This window comes from Rhinolophus hipposideros (assembly GCF_964194185.1).
Source record: "Rhinolophus hipposideros genome assembly, chromosome: 13".
NCBI classification, from domain to species: Eukaryota; Metazoa; Chordata; class Mammalia; order Chiroptera; family Rhinolophidae; genus Rhinolophus; species Rhinolophus hipposideros.
In genome coordinates, this window is record NC_138059.1 from 1,870,961 (window position 1) to 1,879,949 (window position 8,989).

Consider the following 8,989-nt stretch of genomic DNA (forward strand, 5'->3'; position numbering starts at 1 on the left):
GCCTGCTAGACTGCTTCATGCTACCTAAGAGTTCTGGCTATCTGGGGGGCAACCCTGGCACACCCCTAGGTCCAAGTGCTGTGGGGAGACCCTCAGGAGCCCCAAGTGCTGAGTACTGGTCCTCCCCGCCCCCCAAGGCCCTCACCTCCTACAGCTGCTGGGGGCTGCCCTGGCTGAGTGCCCACCAGCGTGTGAAGTGCTTCCCGAGGGAGTCCCCCCGGGGAAGCCCCTGCCAGACAGCTGCTGTGGAGTGCATCAAGGAGGAGGCCTTCCTTTCCGGCTCATCCGCCAGGGCCACCAGGGTCAGGCCTTGGGTCACCCTCCAGCTGGGACAGGAAGCCTCACATTAGTCTTGAATGGGGGGTGGCCAGGGGCCAGGAGGCTGACCCTGTGGGCTGGGGACACCAGCTGTCTGGGCTGACACTGACTCAGGCACTTCTGCTGCTCTGCGACCCATCCACTGTACACTCGACAAAGCCCAGACCCAGTGCTGGCGCTGCCTTCTGTGCAATCTGGCTGGCCCTTCCGATCAGCCTGTGTGTCCTGCCTGGTCCCGCCACAAGTCTCCCCTGGACAGTGGCCTCCCACCAGCCTCCCTGCCCCCACGGCTGTGCTGTCCAATGCGGCAGCACTAGCATCATGAGGCTTCTGAGCATTTAGGCACAGCCAGTCCAAATGGAGATCATCCCGCGGTGTTGGGAAGCATGAACCGCGCTCATGATTTCAAAGACCTGAGAAAAACAAGGGAAACTCTCTCAATATTTTTTATTCATGACATGTTGACATAATATTTTGGATATATTAGATTAATGAAATACATTATTAAAATAAATTGCACCAATTTCTTTTTCCTTTTTATAACATGACTACTAGGAGATTGGAAGCTTCTTATGTGGCTGGCATTTGATTTCTATTGGAAAGCACTGCCTACACGTCCTCAGAAGGAGCTTTTCAAATCTAAATCAGATCTGTCCCTTCCTTGCTTCAAGCCCTTCGGTGTCTCCCACTGTCCCTGCAGACTACTCCGGAGCGGATTTTTCTTATGACTCAGTGTCATTTCTCGACGCTAACCCCACCTTCCATCTGTCCCAATTGTGCCACATTCCTGCCCACCTCCCGGCCTTTGCATAAACCATTCCCTCTGCTGGGAATGCCCTTCCCCCACCCTGCCTCCCCCTTTGTCTGGAGTGTCACTTGTTCCTGCTGCTCCTTTGGCTACCTCCTCCAATCCCTCCCAAGCCCTTGCTGTGGCCCTGCTGTCTTGGGTTCACACAGGTGGGTACAGTGGTACCAGGGCCAAGCGGGGTCGTGCTGAGTAACTTACCTTTAAGCTTCAGTTTGCTCATCTGCAAAATGGGAGCTACACGAATGGGACCTATTTCACAGGGCTGTGGTGCGGCTTGAGAGGGATACGATGTGCTAACATGCTCACACAGGGCTGGGCACCCAGTAGGTGCTCAGGAACCTTTGGTTGGAGGCATAAAAGTGTGGGGAAAGTCACTGAGGCAGCCGCCGTCCCAAACGGCCGGTGAATTTCAGAACTGTTTCTGGAGCCTGAGTCCTGTGCAGAGCCCAACAGGTATGGAGCAGCCTGCCTGGTGTCCTCCAGCTGCCAGGGGTACTCTTCGCTTAGGGCAGGGCCCACAGGCCAAACGGGTCAGCCACCTGTTTACATGAAGACTGACAGCTAAGAATGGGTTACACACTTTTAAATGGGTGCAAAAAGGTCTAAAGATCATTGGCACATGACAATTCAACTTTCAGTGTCTGTGAACAAAGTTTTATTGGCATACAGCCACGCTCTTTCCTTGACAAAAAGTCTACGGCTGCCTTCAAGTACACGTGCAGAATTGAGTAGTTCAACAGATACGTATGATACTCCAAGAAGAAAATATTTACTCTCTGACCCTTTCCAGGGTTTGCTGACCCCTGACTTAGATAATACTCACAGCCCCCTGGGAAGATGCTATTGGCCGATGGGGAAACTGAGGCACAGAGGGATTAAGTCAGTCACTGAGGCCCTCAGCCATAGCCTGTGTTCCCAGCCATTTGGGCTACACAATGCTCCCTCCCCCCTAAGAGCCCAGAGGTAAACATTAGCCCTGTTTTTCCCAGTTGCCATATACCAGGTATTGGCAGCTGTTTTTTGTTTTGTAGAGGGTGTGATGGACTTTTTAATATTAATGTAATCGCCCACGCTTATTGGAAGCCCACATCTGCCAGGAGTTTTGTTCAGCATTTCATATCCATTCATCTAAATGATCCTAACAACTTCCCTGTATTAGTCAGCTCGGGCTGCCGTGACAGACACCACAGACGGGGTAGCTGAACCTTGGACACTGAAGGTCTCAGGCGCTGGAGGCTGGAAGTCCTGGGTGGGCTCCTTTTGAGGCCGTGCGGAAGAATCCGCTGCAGGCCCCTGTCCTTGGCCGGGAGACGTCCGCACGTTCCTACGGCGTCCGTCCTGTGGACCTGCGTCCAGGCTTCGTCCCCTGCTCCTAAGGACACCAGACAGATTGGCTCAGGGCCCATCCACATGACCGCCCTTGCACTGGGTCACCTCTATGAAGGCCCCTCTCCAAACAAGGCCGGTTCTGAGGTCCTGGGGGTTAGGACTCCAACGTATGAACTTGGGGGCACAATTCAACCCATTACACCCCCAGAAGGGAAGACTCAGCACCCCATTTCACAGATGAGGGAGGTCTCGCGATTGAGAAGTGGGCCAGGACCCCGCCAGGTGCAGACGGGCCACAGGGTTACCAGGAGGCAGGGAGGCTCTGGAGAGGGTGGAGTCCAGCCCGTAGGTGAACAGGTTCACAGGGTGGTGGCGGTTGTCAGGGTCAAATTTCAAAATCCAGGCCCTGACTACAGCCCCCTCTGCCTTGACTAATCAGTCGTGGGCGCCCAGAGGTATCGCTCTTTCTTCTCTAGGTCCCAGATGATGGTTCCCACACTCGGGCGGGCGCGGGGCCCGCCCTGCCTGGGGAGCAGCCTTGGCACCTTCTCTCCCCGCCACCCCACCCAGGGCCAGGACGCTGTTTCCTCCTGGCTGTGACCCAGGCAGGCCTCTTCTCCCCTCAGTGTGCCCGTCTGTAAAACGGGCTGTGATGAGGTTTGGGTTGGTGCCTGGGAAATGCCTGCAACAGGAAACGCCATAATGAGTGCCCTGGAGGTTTGTGGGGGCAAGCCACTGGGAACCCCACTGCAGACTCTTGTCTCCACCCTGCTGAGCCCCCACTAGTCTAATACTCAGAAAAATTCTTCAGGGGGCGTGGCTAGCTCTGTTGGAGAATAGCAAGCTCAGAGAGGGGCATAGAGAGGCAGAGCAGGGCTGGACCTCAAGCTTCTCATTCCTTCTGCCCTTGTCCCTCCAGGCCCTTTCTTGCCTCTGAACCCTAGCTGTGGCGTCACCTCCCCAGGGAAGCCTCTCCAGTGAGCCTTCTGGGCATGTGTGTTTTGAGCTGGTCCGAGCATGGCTTTGCTCCTGCTCTCACATCTTGGTGGTGGTGAGGAAAGCCTCTGTGAGTGAGGTTGCGTTTTGGTTGGGTTTGGACGGGGTGGAGGAGAGCTAGGGCGAGGCCGCGTGGCATTCCAGCAGAAGGAACAGTATGTGCAAGCATTAGGAGTGTGGCCGACCACAGACAGCAGCCCCTCTCTGGGCCCTCATGGTGCAGATGGGGAGCTTCCTACATTCCCCTGCACCCATCCCACCGCACCCACTCTGGCTCCAGCCCTCCCAGGGAGCTGCCTGGTCTTGAGCAGATCTCCAGGCCTCGGTCTTTTTGTACATGCTGTTCCTTCTGCTGGAACACTTTTCCACATCTTGCCTGTCAACAGAGACCAGCCCCTCTTTACTGCCTGACTCAAACACCACTCACCCCAGAAGGCCTCCCTGAGCTTTTGTCTTAGTAACATAAACAGCAGCAAGCTCTGCTGTGTGTTGCCCATGCCCTACAACACTGGCCTATTCCACAGATGGGAAAACTGAGGCATGGAGAGCCAAGTCACTCTCATGGGCCAAGAGCCCATGTGAACTAAGCCAAGCCCCTGTGATCTTCTTTCTTGAGTTTTGTACCTCCTGGAGCCCGGTTTCTTCAGTCCCAGATGGGCTAGTCCTGCTTTGCCCTCCTCACCCTCGGGAAGGTGGCAGGGTCAGTGCAGCCGGTAGGAGTGGGATTCTTGTCAATGGCAGGTCCCACACCGTCCACAGGGAGCAGGCCGCAGCATGTGAGGCGCAGGGCTAGGCCCTGGTAGGCACCCGGGCTAAGCCACGGGGCCTCACCATCTCCTCCGGGAAGTGGGGTGGCAGCAGCTCTGTCTCGGGGGTGCTACAGGGGACGGCAATAGGGGACAAGTGAGACATTAGGTTGGGCTCAGGACCAGGCTGGCTTTCTTATTGGTTTTCCTCCTCTCTTCAAAGTTCAACAGTGAAGACGTGCCGTGTGCTAGGTACACAAGATTCCAGAGAGTCAGAGTCAGACAGACCATGCCCGGTGGCCACACCATGGTCACCAGGGTGGCAGGCGGCAGGGGCTCCGGTAGAATGCTCAGCTTTCCCCACCAGCCTCAAGAAGAAGCTTTTGAGAGGAGCTCATGTCTCAGGGGTGCCTTGGCCTTGGGGCTGAAGCGTTTGCATGTCTGCCCAGCTGTCTCTACCACATTTTCCGGTATGAAAGGCATTTCACGTGAACACCCCCTTACGACCTCCCACAAGCCCTATGGCTGGGGAGCGTCCCATCTTACAGACAAGGAAGCTGAGGCTCAGCCAGGTGGAGGCCCAGCTGCAGGTGTGGCCATCTCTCCTCCCACCCACTGCTGGCAGGGTCTGGAGAAGAGGCACGATGTCTTTGAGGGCCCTCGAGGGACACTCCAGGACATTTGTCTGACTCCAGAGCCAGCCACGATCCCACTGTGGTCAGGAAGGTCCCCCTTTGCAGGCCTTCGAGGAGCCTTGCTGTGTAGCTGGGACCACATCTTTTAGTTCTCCACGGCCGACAGGTGGGTACTATCAGTGTCCCCATTATACAGGTCAGGAGACTGAGGTGGAGGGAGCGCAACATCACACAGTGGTGAGTGCCGGAGCCAGGATTCCAGGTGACAAAAGGAGAGGAGCCTTGAGTGCCCCTTACCAGGGAGCAGACCAGCACCCCAAAAGAAGGAGTTCCTGAAGGCTCCTCCAGGGCTGCTGTTGGGCCCAGGTGTCTGCAGGGCTCTAGGTACAGGTAGATGGAACATCAGCCTGCCAATAGACAGTGTGCGGGGTTCACGGGTAGAGAACAGATGGAGGGGTTTGGAGACCCCCAGTGGGGACTGGCTGGTTCCTACTTTGAATCTGCCTAACCCCTCAGGCCCAGGGCTGACCCTCAGGGGACAGAAGCTTCCGAAGCAGGCGCTCCAAGGACAGAGCAAAGCAGACGCCTGTGCCAGCTTTCAGGGGTGCCTGGGGACACAGGCGTGGGAGACCCAAGGGACAGTGCATGTGAGCAAGGGAGAGGATGGGTGTGTGTGTCCGTGTGTGTGGTGGGAGGCGTGCGGGCGCTCCCAGCAGGGCGTGGCTCTGGGAGCACATACAGGTGTGTGTGGCACGTGGGTGTGCACACGTTGGTGCATGCATGCGTGTGTGAGCGTGCTCCCTGCAGGTTAAGTACAAAGTGTGTGTGGGGGGCATGGATCCCCATCTTGTGCCGTGCCCTCCCCCAACTTGGCCACAGTCTCTCTTGGTGGCATCAGAGAATCGAATGTTCCCAGCCATCTGCGCAAGTGCCACATACAATTACATTACACATGGGGAAACCGAGGCATGGAGAGGGGAGCAGGTTTTCTAACTGCACAGCTAGCAGAAGGTGGAGGGACTTGAACATCTGTCTGCGATTCCAGGCCATGCCCTTTGACCCCACCCTGGAACTAGGGGGCTGAGCATGGTTGGGGGTGGGGCTGGACCTCCACTCAGAGCTGTCACTCCATAGGCCTTTTCCCGGGCTTCTGTGAGGGGTATTCATTGCCCAAAGTTGCAGATATGAAAACTGGCCCTCACCGGCAACGTGACTTCTCCATGTCACAGACGGAGCTGTCTGTGTTATGAGGGGACCACCCGTAGCCCACCTGCCTGGGAGTCTGTTCAGCTTGTACACCTGCACTCACCCGTGGGGCTCGGGGGCTCCTCAAACCCAGTGCTCTCTGGAGACTGGGGCGGGGTACCCCAAGGGTCTCACAGCAGACTCTAAAAGTCCCTGCTCTTCGGGATGGCCCGTGGGGATGCAGCCCGGGCGGGTTCCCCAGGCATGGGACGCTGGCAGGGCCAAACCAACCCAGCAGGTTGGGCAGGAACTGGGTGGGCCTCCTTCATCCCAGCACCCCACCCCTACAGGACTGGGGTGACCTTAATCCTGGCCCTGAGGACAGCCTGGGGCAACGGACAGAAGGGTCAGAGCTCTGCTGTCACCTGCATGGGGCCAGGCTACCGCACGGCTCTCCACCTCAGCTCTGCACGTACCCATGGAGACCAGAGAGTATTTCTCAGAGCGCACGGTGACCTCCGAATGAGCAAAGGCTGGAAGGGCTCGGCAGAGACTAAATGCTCAGTACACACTAGCTGCTGTGAATTCAGGCTCACGTCTAACACTGTGTCTATGAGATGTCTGAGCAGGAGTGGGGGGCAGCAGACAGGGTCCTCGGGGGCCTGGGAGAGTGCTGGAGCAAGACCCACCAGAGCCCCGATGCCCAGTTGCCTCTGCATTCCGATAAGGCCCTTTGCAGAGCACCGTCTTCCATTCTTGATGGTCCTGACAGCTCTTGGGGTTCAGAGCTCCTGCTCTGGGTCAGCCTGTCTGGAGTCCAGCCCTGGTTCTGCCCGAAGGCTGGGTAACTTTGGATCTGTCACTTAACTGCTCTGGGCTTGAGTTTCCTCCCCTGAGCAAAAGGAATAATGGCAGCACCTGGACCAATGAAACCTTTGAGGACTGAATGAGCCGTTGTTGTGCTGCCCTGGCCCAAAGTACCCCCAACCCCGCCTGCACCTCCAGCCACCCCTGCAGTTGGGCTTTGGAGTTCCCCCTCCTCTCTGCCTGTCTGGGAGGCCACCCCTGCCCCTCTGACGGTCCCACTGGCCCTGCCTCGGACCAGCAGCTGCCGTCAGGTGGGGCGCGGGGCACATGAGACTATGGCCAAGTCCTGGACTAGCTGGTGGCCTGCTCCAGAGGCCAAGGCAGGAGAACGGTGAGGGAGTTACCAGGGTCAGGACTTGTCCCATTGTGCTTCAGCTCTGTGCGGGTGGGTGTGAACTGGGCCAGGCCCAAGGCCAAAGCCGAGGTCTGGGGAAGGAGTGAGGCCTGGGCCCAGCAGGCCAGGGCCCCCTGCCCAGTCCTGTACACAGATGGCCAGGAGGTCCCTGAGGCCAAGGCTTGTATGCTCGAGGTGGGGAGAGGGAGGCCTCAATGCCACAGGGGCTTAGCCGGTCAGGCACCCAGAGATGGGGCTTAGCTGGGAGGCCCCCTGCCGAGTTCCACGCGGGTCCTAGGTGCCCACTGTGTACCCCTTGCTGATTGTGGTCCTTCCAGGGCACTCCACACCCTCCACCCATCTGCCCCCTTCCCACCAGCCATTCTTACCTACCTCATACGTGCTCATTCCTTCCCATTGTCTGCCGCATTCTGGTCCGCCCAAGGTGGGTGGCCTCTGGGACAGGGAGTGCCCACCCAAACCATCTCACTGTCACCTGGGGGGAACTGGCTGGGGCTGTGGATGAGCCCGTGACAAGCATGGCTTCCTGTCCAAAGAGGCTAGCCTGAAATGTGCTCTCTGGTGACGGGACCCACTCGTCCACAGCCAGACCCCAGCTCCTGACACTGGCCAAATGCTCGCCTTGGCAACCAGACTGCCTGGCTCTGCTGGCCAGCCTCTGAGTCTTCGCTCAAGCAGCACCCTCTGCCTGGAGCACGCTCCTGCCCACTCCCTCGGACGAACCAGCCTTCAAAGCCTTCTCCAGGAGTCCCCAGGTGGAAATTCATCCCCGGTCCTTTCTGGGCCTCCGATGATCTTGTACAATGGAGACTTGACTGAGCTACCCAGAGACGGGCAGTTCTTTGGGGCCGGGACTGCAGCGAAGTGACCCTGGAGTCCGAAGCACCTAGAACAGTGCCTGGCATGGGAAGGCACCGCCGCAGGGCTGTAACTGCCACGTGACCCTCGCGAGCCCTCTGCTGAGTCCTACTACCAGCCAGTGTCCTGCGCCCACGCGTGGATTAGCCCCGATCCTGGAAACAGCCTGAGTCCCGATCCACACGGAGCTCTGAATCCCAGTGACACACGAACCCCTGCCCCGTCACATGCTGAACTCCGACCTCGCTCGTGGAGTGAGGCTTAGCCCTGGCCACACGCTGAGCCCGGGTCCTTGTTTACATTCTGAGACCTAACCTCGCTCAGACATTGAACCTCAACCCTCGTTACACATTAAGCCCTGATCCTACCCTCCACTTGTTACTGGCCCCGTTTTAGTGACCGAACCCTGACCCTTTCTGCTCCCTGACTGAGCCTGACCCTGTTGAGTGAGTCATGACTCCTTTGCGTCTGCTCTGCCCCTCCCTCACCGGGCAGCTGGAGAGAGGGGTCTCAGCCCAGGTCTGCCCCAGCTCCCAGTTCTGGGCACCATCAGAGGTGGGCCTGGGGCTGGTTCCCAGGACTGCACATTAAGGAGGAAGTGACCCGCCCAGTCCTCCATGCCAGGCCGCCTGCAGTCCCTCCGCCCTTCCCAGCTGGCCCAGAGTGGCGTCAGCCCAGCCACCCTGCCTCCCAGCATGCTGTCAAGGGGATGACCCTGGGAACACGGCCCCAACACTCCGAGCTCCTTGGAGCCAAAGGAGCTCAGTCAACACCACGGAACGCAGGCCTCCTGGCACCACCAGCACCACCGCCTGGGGAAATGGGGTCAGCTTTCTGCAGCCGGCCTGTTCTTGGCTCTGGACTCCTGTTGCCCCCAGCAACTTCTCCTGGG

General features: G+C 58.2%; 1 long non-coding RNA gene across 1 annotated transcript; it reads right to left on the reverse strand.

Annotated features, from left to right (window-relative positions):
• Positions 1-1,761: 1,761 nt before the first annotated feature.
• LOC308506433 lies at positions 1,762-8,319 on the reverse strand. Its single transcript, XR_013994701.1, has 3 exons — positions 7,612-8,319; positions 4,076-4,328; positions 1,762-3,137 (listed from the first exon to the last, which is right to left on the reverse strand). It is a non-coding gene; the product is annotated as an uncharacterized lncRNA (long non-coding RNA).
• Between the last annotated feature and the right edge of the window lie 670 nt (positions 8,320-8,989).